The sequence below is a fragment of the Rhinatrema bivittatum genome, chromosome 5, assembly GCF_901001135.1.
Source record: "Rhinatrema bivittatum chromosome 5, aRhiBiv1.1, whole genome shotgun sequence".
Lineage (NCBI taxonomy): Eukaryota > Metazoa > Chordata > Amphibia > Gymnophiona > Rhinatrematidae > Rhinatrema > Rhinatrema bivittatum.
This window is the reverse complement of record NC_042619.1, coordinates 327474349-327488743: the sequence shown is the minus strand read 5'-3', so window position 1 is coordinate 327488743 and position 14395 is coordinate 327474349. Positions and strand designations below refer to the sequence as shown.

At 41.8% G+C, this 14395-nt stretch overlaps 1 long non-coding RNA gene across 1 annotated transcript in view; it reads right to left on the bottom strand.

The window, feature by feature from the left end:
• Positions 1–12157: 12157 nt before the first annotated feature.
• The window catches only part of LOC115091692, a 156969-nt gene continuing 154731 nt past the window's right edge, over positions 12158–14395 (bottom strand). Inside the window, exon 4 of the long non-coding RNA XR_003856797.1 lies at positions 12158–12720. This is a non-coding gene — a long non-coding RNA (uncharacterized LOC115091692). The remainder of the gene's footprint in view (positions 12721–14395) is intronic.

The window sequence follows — 14395 nt, the reverse complement described above, 5'->3', positions numbered from 1 at the left end:
TAAAAGAAATCAAGGGGGGGTTAGGATAGGGCTAGGGGGCAGGAGGGTTAGGGGAAGGGGTGGGAAGGTTAGTTTAGGGGGAAAGGAAGATAAAGGCTGCTCCGATTTTGGAGCGGGATGGGAAGGAAGGCTCCAGGCATCGGTGCGAGTAAGGTGCACTAATGTGCACCCCCTTGCATGCGCAGACCCCCGATTTTATAATATGTGCATGCTTGCGCGCGCATGTTATAAAATTGGGCATGCATGTGTGCGTGCCGGGTAGCACGTGCACATGTACGCCTATGCGTATGTATGAAAATCTACCCCACAATGTATTTCCGCTGGCGTGCTCATACATACATTGGGCCGGATTTTAAAAAGGTTACGAGCGCCTGGACTATTTTCAAAAGGCCTGGCAACACGCATAAAGCCCCGGGACATGTGTAAGTCCCAGGGTTTTACTAAAGGGGCGGGACGGGGTCAGAGGCTCCAGGCACAGTGGCCATTTGCCACTGTGCTTGGGATCATATGCTGGCAGTTGGCCAGTGCGCGCATCTTGCGCCTGCCTAGAGGCAAAAACGTAAATTAAAAATTTGGGGGTGGTTAAAGTAGGGCTGGGGGAGGAAAAGTTAGGGGAAGGGGTGAGAAGGTCAGGTTAGGGGGAAGGCAACGGGGGAAGGCAGCGTGGCTTACCGCACCCAAGGTGCATAATTGTGCACCCCCTTGCGCTCGCTGGGTAGCGTTTCTTTTAAAATCTACCCCATTATGATTGCCTGTGCCTTCTTTCTCGTATTCCATATTTTATAAACTTTGAAAATACGTGAATATATCAGTTTTTGCATGCAAATGTATGCATTCATTAAAGGGATGAGATAGTAGGGATGTGAATCGTTTTCCATATCGTCTTAACGATAGAAATTGTGTGGCAGGGCAAGAAAATCGTCTTAGGCACGATTTTTTAGTTAAAAAATCGTTAAAAATCGTTTTTTCCGATTAGTGCGCACTAACTCGAGTTAGTGCGCACTAACTGGGAGTTAGTGCGCACTAACTGAAAATGATACAATTTGACACTTTTCAGGTCAGTTAAGGTCAGTTTAGGAATGAATATGTATTCCTATTGGCTGCCCTCTTATTTATTCATGTTACCAAGTTTCCTACTGACAGTATATGGGGGATGGGAAATGGAAACAGTTGGTAGCTTGACAAAACAAGTAATGTGATCAGTCAATGTGACTAGAACTTGTGCCCTAACCCTGATACCAGGGGTATTGTGATCTTCCTGCACACAGTGCCCTATCCCTATTAATACCAGGAGTGTTGTGATCTTCCTGCACACAGTGCCCTATCCCTAATACCAGGGGTGTTGTGATCTTCCTGCACACAGTGCCCTATTCCTGATACTGGGGGTGTTGTGATCTTCCTGCACACAGTGCCCTATTCCTGATACCGGGGGTGTTGTGATCTTCTTGCACACATCCCGGTATCAGGGATAGGGCACTGCATGCAGGAAGATCACAACACTCCTGGTATTAATAGGGATAGGGCACTGCATGCAGGAAGATCACAACACTCCTGGTATTAATAGGGATAGGGCACTGCATGCAGGAAGATCACAACACCCCTGGTATCAGGGATAGGGCACTGTGTGCAGGAAGATCACAATACCCCGGAGGAGTGAGGGTCAGGCAGCTCCCCCCTGTCTGTGAAGCCAGCCTCTCACTAGTAATGCAAGGAGGGAGCTGTCTCAGACTTCACCATCCTCCCCCCCCCCCCTCACCCACACACCATTCACTAGCTGGGACATGGGGGAAGTCAGGAGTGAGGGTCAGGCAGCTCCCCCCTGTCTGTGAAGCCAGCCTCTCACTAGTAATGCAGGGAGGGAGCTGTCTCAGACTTCACCATCCTCCCCCCCCCCCCTCACCCACACACCATTCACTAGCTGGGACATGGGGGAAGTCAGGAGTGAGGGTCAGGCAGCTCCCCCCTGTCTGTGAAGCCAGCCTCTCACTAGTAATGCAGGGAGGGAGCTGTCTCAGACTTCACCATCCTCCCCCCCCCCTCACCCACACACCATTCACTAGCTGGGACATGGGGGAAGTCAGGAGTGAGGGTCAGGCAGCTCCCCCCTGTCTGTGAAGCCAGCCTCTCACTAGTAATGCAGGGAGGGAGCTGTCTCAGACTTTACCATCCTCCCCCCCCCCCCTCACCCACACACCATTCACTAGCTGGGACATGGGGGAAGTCAGGAGTGAGGGTCAGGCAGCTCCCCCCTGTCTGTGAAGCCAGCCTCTCACTAGTAATGCAGGGAGGGAGCTGTCTCAGACTTCACCATCCTCCCCCCCCCCCCCTCACCCACACACCATTCACTAGCTGGGACATGGGGGAAGTCAGGAGTGAGGGTCAGGCAGCTCCCCCCTGTCTGTGAAGCCAGCCTCTCACTAGTAATGCAGGGAGGGAGCTGTCTCAGACTTCACCATCCTCCCCCCCCCCCCCCCTCACCCACACACCATTCACTAGCTGGGACATGGGGGAAGTCAGGAGTGCGCGTCAGGCAGCTCCCCCCTGTCTGTGAAGCCAGCCTCTCACTAGTAATGCAGGGAGGGAGCTGTCTCAGACTTCACCATCCTCCCCCCCCCCCTCACCCACACACCATTCACTAGCTGGGACATGGGGGAAGTCAGGAGTGAGGGTCAGGCAGCTCCCCCCTGTCTGTGAAGCCAGCCTCTCACTAGTAATGCAGGGAGGGAGCTGTCTCAGACTGGTATCAGGGTTAGGGCACTGTGTGCAGGAAGATCACAACACTCCTGGTATTAATAGGGATAGGGCACTGTAAGAGATGACTGTAGTAGATTGAATAAAGATCTGATGTTTCTGCTCTCCTCACACCAAACAAAAACAACACACAAGCAGAGAAGCCCTTCTTACAAAGCTGAGCTAGTGAGTTAAGTAGGAGGAAAAGTAAACATACTTGTGCCAGTGTGGCTACTTAAAAAATACACTTACCAACAATCAATTACATATATTTGAACTGTGTACAGTTCCAGCCAGGACCACCTTTCTAAAATGCACAGTGATTGGCAAATTCAACATGCACTAGCATTTCAGGTGCCTGCTAACAAAAATAATAAACAAACAAGTTCTAGTCAGGTGAGTGCTGATCATTACATTACTTTTTTTGTCAAGCTTCCAACTGTTTCCATTTCACATCCCCCCAACCATATTGGTAACATCAATAGATAAGAGCACAGCCAGCCAATAGGAATACATACATACATATTCATTCCTAAGTGACCTTTACTGACCTGGGAAGTGTGAACACTTTGTTTCATTTTCTGTTGGTGTTCGTTAGTTTCCAGTTCCATTTCCCATCCCCCCAACCATCACCTCAGTGGTAACCTTGGTAACATCAATAGATAAGAGGGCAGCCAGCCAATAGGAACACATATTCATTCCTAACTGACCTTCAGTGACCTGGAAAGTGTTTATTTGTATCATTTTCAGTTAGTGCGCACTAAATCGAGTTAGTGCGCACTAACGGGGAGTTAGTGCGCACTAACTCGAGTTAGTGCGCACTAACACGATTTAACGATTTTTAACGATAAATCGTTAGAATTTCTATTGTATCGTGTTCTATAACGATTTAAGACGATATAAACATTATCGGACGATAATTTTAATCGTTGAAAAACGATTCACATCCCTATGAGATAGGGCTGTTCCAGAAAATGCCAACACTTACGTGCAAAAGTTGATATTTTAAAAGACACACGCATTCACTCTCGCAAATTTACACCTGTTAATTATCTGGCATAAGTAATAATAAATGTGTTGATTGTGTATTAGTAGACAAGTGGGAGGTCTGGGTGAACTGAAGGGAGTTCAGGCTGAAGAGCCAAGAAGGCCTCAATGAGTTGTGGAAGGACTAGGTGAAATGGTGGACTAATTGGTAAAACTGGTAATTTCACTCATACATCAGCTTACATGAATAATAGCCAATTTATATGAATAAGTCCTATTTTATTTGCATGTGTAAAATATATATACATATGTTTTTTAAATAGGTGGGTAATGTACACGTGCTTAATGCATTGATATGTGTGGTTTTGATGCATTGCATGCATTTGTTCATAAGCCTACATTGCAGTGTATGTTGTGGTGTAGATATATACATATTTTATGAAATATACATATGTCATATGCACATTTTGTAAAATATTACAGTAAATCTGCTCATGGCCGCATATATGCCACCGCATGCAGATATTTGCTTTTAAGGCACAATAAATGTGCTTAAGCAGTTTTCTGCAAAACAGAGAAGTGAACTTCTGTGATTATAATTATTATTTAATTTTAAGAAGAAAATACATTCTATTGCACTGTATTGCTAAAATGTACCAGATATTTGCTGCATTTTATCATATCTGTAGAAACTGTATTCAGATTAGAATCCTAACTTAGCTTATCTTTTCATGCTATAAGGCTATTTTTTTACCTCGATACCCAGTGTAAAGGTACTCTCCAAACTTGACTTCTGTCATGTATCTCATTATTCTGTACCTGTGACTATTCCTGATTACCTTCCTCAAGGGGACTTTGAATAATGTGATGGAGTTAGATTTCCTTGATGTCTTTGTCTCAATGATCTTTGGTTGCTTTTGTTCAAGCCAGCTTACAGTATAATCAAGAAATAAAAGAAAAACATCTTTGAGATACTGACAATTAAATTGCCATGAAGCTTTTTGTCTCTTTCCCTTGCCTTTCTTTTCTCTCTCTTCATTTTCAATGAAGGCTGGCATCTGTTCTGTGATTTTGGTTGCACTGCTGGTCTTTCTCAGGGAATATGATTGCAACCATTTGCTCCTTTTTGTTCAAATTTCACTGAAATCAAATGAAAGTTGATCTATTCCTAAATATGTATCTTTTCTTTGTCTTTATGCTTCAACTACACCATTCACAGAAGAGGGTGCTTGTATGATACTTGCAAAACTGAAGGTGGACAAATGCAGAAGACCAGATTAGATAGATCCATGGACACTAAAGGAGCTCAGAGAGATTCTGGCAGATATGCTGAAGCATCTGTTCAGTGGATCATTGGAGATGGGAGTGGTTCCTCAGGATTGGAGAAGGCAGTTGTGGACTCTTATCACAAAAGTGGTAAAAGAGAAGAGGTTGGAACTTAAGGCCAGTAAGTCTCATGTTATTGGTAGGAAAATTCATGGAGATGCTGCTTTAGGGAAGGATTGTGAATTAATAATAATCCAGTGGGTGGCAAGATACTAGGCACCATGATTTTACAAGAGACAAATTGTGTCAGACAAATCTGATTTTTCCATCCATGCACTGGATGTGGTTTACTTGGATTTTAGCACAGATTTTGATATTGTCCCACTTAGGAGACTTATGAATAAACTGAGCAGCATGGGAGTATGTTCCAAGATGGTGGAGTAGATTAGAAATTGTTTGAATGATAGACAACAGAAAGTGGTAATAATTGGAATTCACTCTGAGGAAAGAAAGTAGATTAATAGAGCATCTCAGGAATCAGCCTTAGGGCCAGTTCTGTTCAATATCTTTAGTTAGTGTATTGCAGAAAGGGTTAGAAAGAAAAGGTTGTCTTTTTGCAGATTATACTAAAGATTTGCAACAGAGTAGACATACCTGAGGGAGTAGACAGACAAAAAATGACCTAAGAAGGCTTGAAGATTAGTCAAAGGCTTGGCAGTTAAGATTCAATAAAAAAAAGGGCAGAATGATGCATTTTGAGTACAGAAATCGAAAGAAGCAGAACGTGATTGGGGGTTTGAGAATTGTGATGTGCAATGATCCGGACCTTGCTGTGATCGAGTCTTATGATTTCAAGATGGCGAAACTGTGTAATAAGGGAGTGGCAAGAGCCAAAGAAATACTAGCCTGCAAAGACCGAGACATAACCAGCAGAAAAAAGGTGTGATAATGCCTATGTACAGGTCATTGGTGAAGGCTCATTTAGAATACTATGTTCAAGTTTGGAGGCTGTATCTCAGAAAGGATTGATATAAGTTAGAGGTGGTCTTTAGAAAGGCAACCCAAATGGTGTGGATTTTGGGTCTGCACCAAAAGACAAAAGTAATAAGGCTTGAGGACCTGAACATGTATACCACAGGTAAAAGGAGAGGCAGGGGGTTAGAATACAGAAATTTACCTGGAAATTTTAATGTACAAACAGACCTTATATAACTAAGCTTCTGGGGCCACAGTATGAATGTACAAGGAAGCAGACTCAGGGACAGTATCAGAAAATATGGTTTCACAGAAAGGGTGGTGGATGCATGGAGTGCCCTCCTAAAGTAGATGTGGAGACAAAGATGGTAACAGAATTAAAAAAAACAAAACATAGGAGATCCAAAAAGAATCCCTCATTTGTATGAAGATATAAACAAGACACTGGAGAAACATGCACAAAGCAATGGTTCAAATCAAAAAAAGTTCTTTCAATTGATTGTATTGAGCTTCCAAGAAAATAATGGAGATAACCTGCATGGACCAGCAGTTATAGCCCTTTATAGAATACATGGAAGTATACTTCATGGAACTACAGTTAGTGTTAAACAGAAGGCATGCAGTAACATGCATAGAGTGGCTCTTGCAACCCAAAAGAGAAGACACTGGGGTAAACTTCACAGAACAGCAGTTAAACACATTACTGGGCAGACTAGATGGGTCATTTCGAGATTATTTTTCTGCCATCATTTACTATGGCTAATTCTTTCGGATCAGCATCCTGTTTAAGATGGAAAATCTCAGACAAGTAGGCATGGCTCTTCTAGACTTCACAGGGCTTAGCTCAGCATAGCTAGTGTAGGGTCAATACTGAAAGGCAAGCCATGTATTTAAGTTAGCCAGATTATAGCTATCTGGTTAACTTAGATGAGATATTCAGCTGTTACCAATAAGTCCCTAATGCACACGGTAATTACTAAATGATAAAACAGTATGAGAGAGAGAGAGAGAGAGAGAGAGAAAGGGAGAGTTTCTGGGGTGAGGTATGGGGGTGAAGTAGGTTTTGGAGGGCAGTTTTACATATACAGTCAGAGATAGGATCAGCAAAGTTGCCATTAGTGAAGATTTCCTGTCATTTCAAGTGCCCCCTCTTACAATGGTATAAATACTAAACTTACACATTGGTCCCTATAGAGTCTCTCTCTCTCTCTTGAACCATGATAAAATCCTTTTCGGTCAGTAACACGCCTACAGCGGATTAATCAGCATGCAATGCGAAAAATAGCACGGGTGCAATAAATGTATCATGTGTTGTGGAAATTACCGATGCAGGAGCAGGGAGATTAGCCTAACCACACCCCCTTTTTCATCACGGGCTCTATTACTGCTATATTTATAGCATTTTGATGAATCTAAGGCTTAGCGAGTTATAACCTATCCAACTAAGGCCTAGATTTATCAATCTGCAGTAATATTGCATGTCATAAGAAAAGGGGCATGTTTTATGGTAATAGCCTATTTATCACAATGCGCGTTATCTTACTGCTTTGCATAGATATTACCACAAAGTGCTCATTTGACCACTAGGGAGGGAGGGAGGGAGAGAGAGAGAGAGACTGAGTGAGAGAGAGGGAGTGACTGAAGCTGACTATCTACCAGCCCCTTCTAGTAGTTAATTATATCTCTATAGGAAGCCCACCTAGTAACTCAAGGTAGTAGTGTAGGGGTTAGGGGCCACTTTTATATGCAGAGTGAGACGTACGAACAGAACAGTACACTTGTGTGAAGATTTTATGTCCTTCAGAGTGAGGAAACTCACACAACAATGAGATTTGTATAATGCTCTCTCAATCTAGCTTCATAGACTTTCTACCTGGGTAACATCAAGCTAGGTTGATAGAACATTGTACTCCGAAGGACATAAAATCTTCACAAGAGCTGTTCTGTTCATATGTCTCACTCTGCATGTAAAAGTAGCCCCTAACCCCTATACTACTACCTAAACCTCACCTCGAGTTACTAGGTAGGCCTCCTATAGTAGCATAAATAGCTGTTTACTATAGTACCACACCCAGAGGCTCACTCTCTCTCTCTCCTCCCATCTCAGGCCTTTCCCCAGCTTAAAAATGCCCAAAATGGAATTTGTGATTTTTTTCGCAAATTGCGTTATGGGCATAATGCATGATATCGCACAGCTTAATTTAATTGAAAAAGGTATAGTTATTTTTGGTGCTAAAACTGTGTGATATTGTGGGTTATGGCTTTGCAAAGCCAGCCCACTTTTGCAGAAATCACACCCCCAACTCCTCCCCAATCCCTCCCCTTTTAAAAATGTGCATTGCATCATGTGTTATGGTGCTTATCATATGTGTTAAGACTTTTTTTGCGTGCGAAAACGCCTTAACACATGCAAAAACGCCATAATGCGAGTTGATAAATGACCCTGTAAGTTATGATGTATACTCAATGGCATGGTGAGGCCACTGAATATACATGTATATGTGCATACTTTGCCGGATAGCTCTACCTGACTAAGCTTAGACCTGCTCTTTGGGGCATCTAAACTTAGAAGTACATTTATGTGGCTAACTCCAAATATCGATAATTAGGTGGATAAGTGGTATGTCCAACTCACTCTGCCCCCAATCCACCCAGTACATGCCTTCTTTTTATGCACATTCATTTTAGCCTAAAAAGGGGCTTATATAGCTAAGCGGCAGCAGCTTAACTTGGGCGCATATTCAGCGGCTGCTACTTTGCCACATAAGTCCCACTTATCTGGCTAAATATTGCTGTGCACTTTGAATATTGGCCTCAGTATGTTTTTGGAAAATGTTGATAGGGAAAAAAGGGTTAAAAAGGGAATGATAAAGAGAATGGAACAGCTTCCCTATGAGGAAAGGCTAAAGAGGTTAGGGCTGTTCAGCTTGGAGAAGAAACGGCTGAGGGGGGTTATGATGGAGGTCTATAAAATCATGAGAGGACTAGAATGGGTTAATGTAAATTAGTTTTTACTTTTTAAGATAATAGATAATAATCTAAGTTAATAGTCAAGTTGAGTTAGGAAATAGCCACTGCTTATTACGGCATTAGTAGCATGGGATATATTTAATGTTTGGGTACTTGTTATGTACTTGTATCCTGGATTGGCCACTGTTGTAGGCAGGATTCTGGACTTGATGGACCCTCAGTCTGATCCAGTATAGCAACTGCTTATGTTCTTAATTTAATTGTATTAATTAGTATTGAAAAGATCTCCATTATAAATTTACTTTAAAAAAAAGTAGAATGAAAAAGCTATTATTTATCAGTTAGGAGGGCATACATTAGCAAATATAGAAACATAGAAATGACGGCAGAAGAACACCAAACGGCCCATCCAGGCTGCCCAGCAAGCTTTCACACTTTTTTTTCTCACATACTTATCTGTTTTTCTTGGCTCTTAGTAACCTTTTTTATTCTATTTCCCTTCCACCCCCGCCATTAATGTAGAGAGCAGTCTTGGAACTGCATCTAAGTGAAATTGCTTAATTAGTTAGGGGTATTAACCACCGCAATAAACAAGCTACACCCATGCTTATCTGTTTATCCAGACTATGTAACTCAGTCCTTGTTGGTTGTTGCCTGAATATAGATCCACCTTTCTTCATTCCCCCCTGCCGTTGAAGCAGAGAGCTATGCTGGCTTTGGATTGAAAGTTAAGTATCAGTCTTGCTCCCCTGCTGTTGAAGCAGAGGGCTATGCTGGATATGCGTGAAGTGTCAGACTTTCTCCCTTGTCATTGAAGCAGAGTGCTATGCTGGATATGCATTGAAAGTGAAGTATCAGGCTTATTTGGTTTGGGGTAGTAACCGCCGTAACAAGCAAGCTACTCCCCGCTTTTTTGTGAATGCAAATCCTTTTTTCCACATTTCCTCATTGCCGCTGAAGCTTAGAGCAATGTTGGAGTCGCATTAACCATGTGTATGTTTATTGAATAAGGGTATTATCACCAGGTAGTAGTAGTCGTTCCCGTGAGCCACCCACTCTTCATTCACATCCTCTAGACTTTATGGATCCACAGTGTTTATCCCACGCCCCTTTGAATTCCTTTACAGTTTTGGTCTTCACCACTTCCTCCAGAAGGTCATTCCAGGCATCTATCACCCTCTCCGTGAAGAAATACTTCCTGACATTGGTTCTGAGTCTTCCTCCCTGGAGTTTTAAATTGTGACCCTTTGTTCTGCTGATTTTTTCCCAACGGAAAAGGTTTGTCGTTATCTTTGGATCATTAAAACCTTTCAAGTATCTGAAAGTCTGTATCATATCACTTCTGCTCCTCCTTTCCTCCAGGGAGACATTCTTCAATCTCTCCTCGTAAGTCATTCGATGAAGACCATCCACCTTTTTGGTCGCCTTTCTCTGGACCGCCTCCATCCAGTCTCTGTCTCTTCGGAGTTACAGTCTCCAGAACTGAGTGCAGTACTCCAGGTGAGGCCTCACCAAGGACCTGTACAAGGGGATCATCACTTCCATTTTCTTACTCGATATTCCTCTCTCTATGCAGCCCAGCATTCTTCTGGCTTTAGCTATTGCCTTGTCACATTGTTTTGCCGACTTCAAATCGTTAGACACTATCACCCCAAGGTCTCTCTCCTGCTCCGTGCCATAGCAAACAGGGAAAGGATCTAGGCGTAATTATCTCCAATGATCTGCAAATTGCTAGTCAGTGTGATAAAGCAGCAGGTTAAGCTAACAGTGCTCAGATACATAAGAAGTATCACCACTAGGATAAAAAGAAATAGTGTCATTATATAGGTTACTTACTGGTGAGGTTTTCTGGAGACCAGACCTTTGTAAGAACATTTAGAGAAAGAATGGAAACCTGTCAGAGGAGGCCACACAAATGTGCAGTACAGGATCCAGGCCTGCATTTGAGTATCCCTGCACTGTTGTCTGCAGCTGTTAGATGCCAGTAGGAATCACATGGCTTTGACTTGGTTACCCTGGTAGGCAGAGGCTTGGAAGCTGCAGAGATGACATGATAATTGCAGCATCAGGGAAAGGATGGGGATATTTAAACTCCAGTTGCAAGGCAGCTAAGCATGTCCTCAGAAAGCCTCATTGGTCCAGCATAGGCTGTGCCCTGACTGGTGATAATATTAAGGTGAGCAACAAGTCCACACCTTTGCTAGTACAACAGTTTCCTGGGATATGTCCTGCAGAACATCTACTTAAGTGGCCTTGTTCCTGCTCTATGTCCAGCTCTGCAGCTCTCACTCCAGTGTATTTGCATGTATCCAGTCCTGTTCCAGTGTTTCTGTTCTGCATTCAGGCTAGGACTTGACAATAGCCTAGGACTGGGGCTAGCCTCATTGCTGGGCCTAGCCCACAGCTAGGTCCCATTGCCTGACTCGGGTCAGTTTTTTGGCCTGAGAATGCTAGCCAGTGCCTTTGGAGACCATATTAATTTTTGTATCAGCAATCTGAGTTGTTTTTTTTTTTAATGCTTTTTCTTTGGTTTGGAAAGTGAACCGAACTAAAAAAGAAATATTAAACAAACTGAATTTTAAAAATACTAAAAAATAAATCAAACTGAAAATTTTGGAGATGTGAATCCCTACCTTCTAATATGAGTGTAATCAGGGTATGAGTAATATGTTCAGGAAGAGATGAACCTGAGGAGACAGAATGGCTGGATGATGGTTGAGCCAAGGCCAGTAAAACTAGGCATCACCTGCCATGTAGCTTTTGCAGTATAGCAGGCTCAGGATCAGGAAACCAGGAGATAGGCAAAGATCAGAAACTGGAGCAGGACTGCAGAACTGGATGCAGAGCAGAAGCATGGGAACAGGACCAAACATTGAAACAGCACTTGATGCAGCTCAAGAATGCTGCAGAAAAGGAACAAGACACTGGAGCAAGAACTGTGGAGCTGGATTCAGGGCAGAGGCACTGAAGCAGGACTGAAAAGTTAAATGCTGAATAGGAACATAGGAACACTGGAACAGGACTGGATGTTCGGTAATATATCAAAATGCAGCCAGCCGTGCTGTGGAAAGCACTGAAGTGATGTCAATTTGATGCCACGCACAGGCAGACAGTCCCGTTATTAAAGCACCGGGACCCAAGCTGGAGTGAGTTCTATTCAGAACAAACTGAAAAAAGCCTCATTTATTCCATTTTTTTTGATTCATTAATAAATAATGTACATCCCTCTCTGAATGTTCAGGCTATGAAGGCACTGAGTCGTAATCAAATGTCCAAACCACAGAGATCATATTTTAACCAATAACCAAATTTCTCTGCCAAAAACTCATATATTCCTAACAGAAGCACTGAATTCTTCATCAAATTGCAGAAAGTAGTCCTTCATAACTGCGGATAATGTGCTCATACCGCGATAATTTTCTATTCATATTTGTATCTCTGCTCAATTTTTAATCATTGGTCCATATGCAATTTCAAAATGAAAACTTGAAAAATAAAAAAAGGAAAATAAGTTCCCACGCCAATAATCAATACAACTTTAACTTCAAAGATTCATTCTTACTAGATAAAATAACACATTGTGCAAAAATTCCTTGTTCAGGGGAAAAAATGTAATTTATAATCCCCAAAGGAAAAAACATTCAAACTTAGCTTTGAAGAACATAGTTCCATTACAGTCCTTGTTTCAGAATCAAGATCCTGTGTCAGGGAAGCCTGTTTTCTATAAATATCCCAGTCTTCCAAGTATCTTCTAAAAATAGTGATTCACGTCTTCTTATATGAACAGCGTTTCTGTGAAAGGACCAAGAATACCACCATTAACATTATATGGAATCAAGCCAATCATGTGGCCTCTATTAGTTACAGAACTTTATGGCAGGGATACTTCAAATTCATACGTGAATCCAGCACAATAAGAAATACCATTCTATTTCACTATTAAGTCTCCTCAGATGTTCAATATCTATAGCAAACAATATCTAAAGAATACAAAATTGCTCCCTTTTATTCACATAAGCCTTCCTGTCACCTCCACACCATGAAGTTTGTACAATTCATCAAAAACATGCCCCTTAGAAACACAATGTTGAACTAAGGGCACATTTTGTTTGCCCATAGAAATGGAATTACGATGTTTGCTAAGATGAGTTTTAATGGCCCGATTTGTTCTGCCCACATATAATAGTTCACATAGGCAAACCACAACATAGACAACCCATGTTTCAACACAGTTCAAATGAGAACATGCATGTATATATCTTTATCTTGTGGGACCTCTTGCAATGCACCTTCTATTGTATGTGCATAACGAGAACAATTGCCACAGGCAAAATGTTCAAAAGTCGATGATAATTCACTGACAATACCCCTATGTTCAGCATGAATAACATATTCTCTAATGTTTTTACTTCTTGTAAAGGTGCAACTAGGCAAAACCTTTATGAAGAGTTACCATATGCCAATGTTTTTCAATGATCATCTGTGCTATATGACGAAGAATACAATTCAAATCATGCCTTTCTCTTTCCTGTTTCTATGATAAGAACAACTGTCAATTTACGTCAGTCTCTTTTAAAAGCCTTCCTAATCATGAGTTGGATAACCTTACTCATGCAGTCTTCCTGTCAACAGCCTTGCCTGGAACTTAAATTATTCATTCGAAGAATGTAGCCGATTTAATTTTAAGAATTGTGCTATAGGGAGATCCAATGTCAGAAAACACGGTTGAAAGCTTTCAAAATGCAATAAAATATTTCATTCTGTGGATTTTTGAGGAATGGTAGTATTAAATATGCCTTGCTCTTCTTTTAATATCTAAGAAAATGAGTTCATCCTGTATATGATGATCCAATCTATTAAGCCATTCATGAAAACATAACAGCCTCTCTTTTGATGAATGCCACATGAAAAAAAACATAATCGATGTATCTTCTTTATATTGGCATATCATTGAACCATGCTGAGTCATAAAAATATTCCTCATCAAAAGCAGTGACATATAAGTTGACCAAATCAGGGGCCATGGGAGACCCCATGGCTATTCCATGTTTTTGTAAATACACCTCTTTATTGAAACAAAAAAAAGTTGTTTTTTAAAACTAATTCAGTTAAATCTGTATAAAATCAGAAGAAATCCTGCAAGGTTGTTCTCTATTCAACAGGGTGGCTGCAACTAGTGAAATAATCCTATCCTGCAATATATTAATATATAAGGATTGGATATGCATTGATACAAGCCATGATACCACTGAGATTTGTGTTTCCCATTCTAATAGTGTCAACATGTGAGTTGAATCATATATAAAAGACCGAGCTTGCTTTGAAGGCTCCATTATTCCTGCCCATCTCCTATCTTTGCCCACTACTCATTTCTCTGAACACACTTTTTCCTACTTACTCAGCAACTTTTATTCACAATTCTAACCAATGGAGGGGAATAGCTATTGGGGGCCTTTGCCCTTTCACA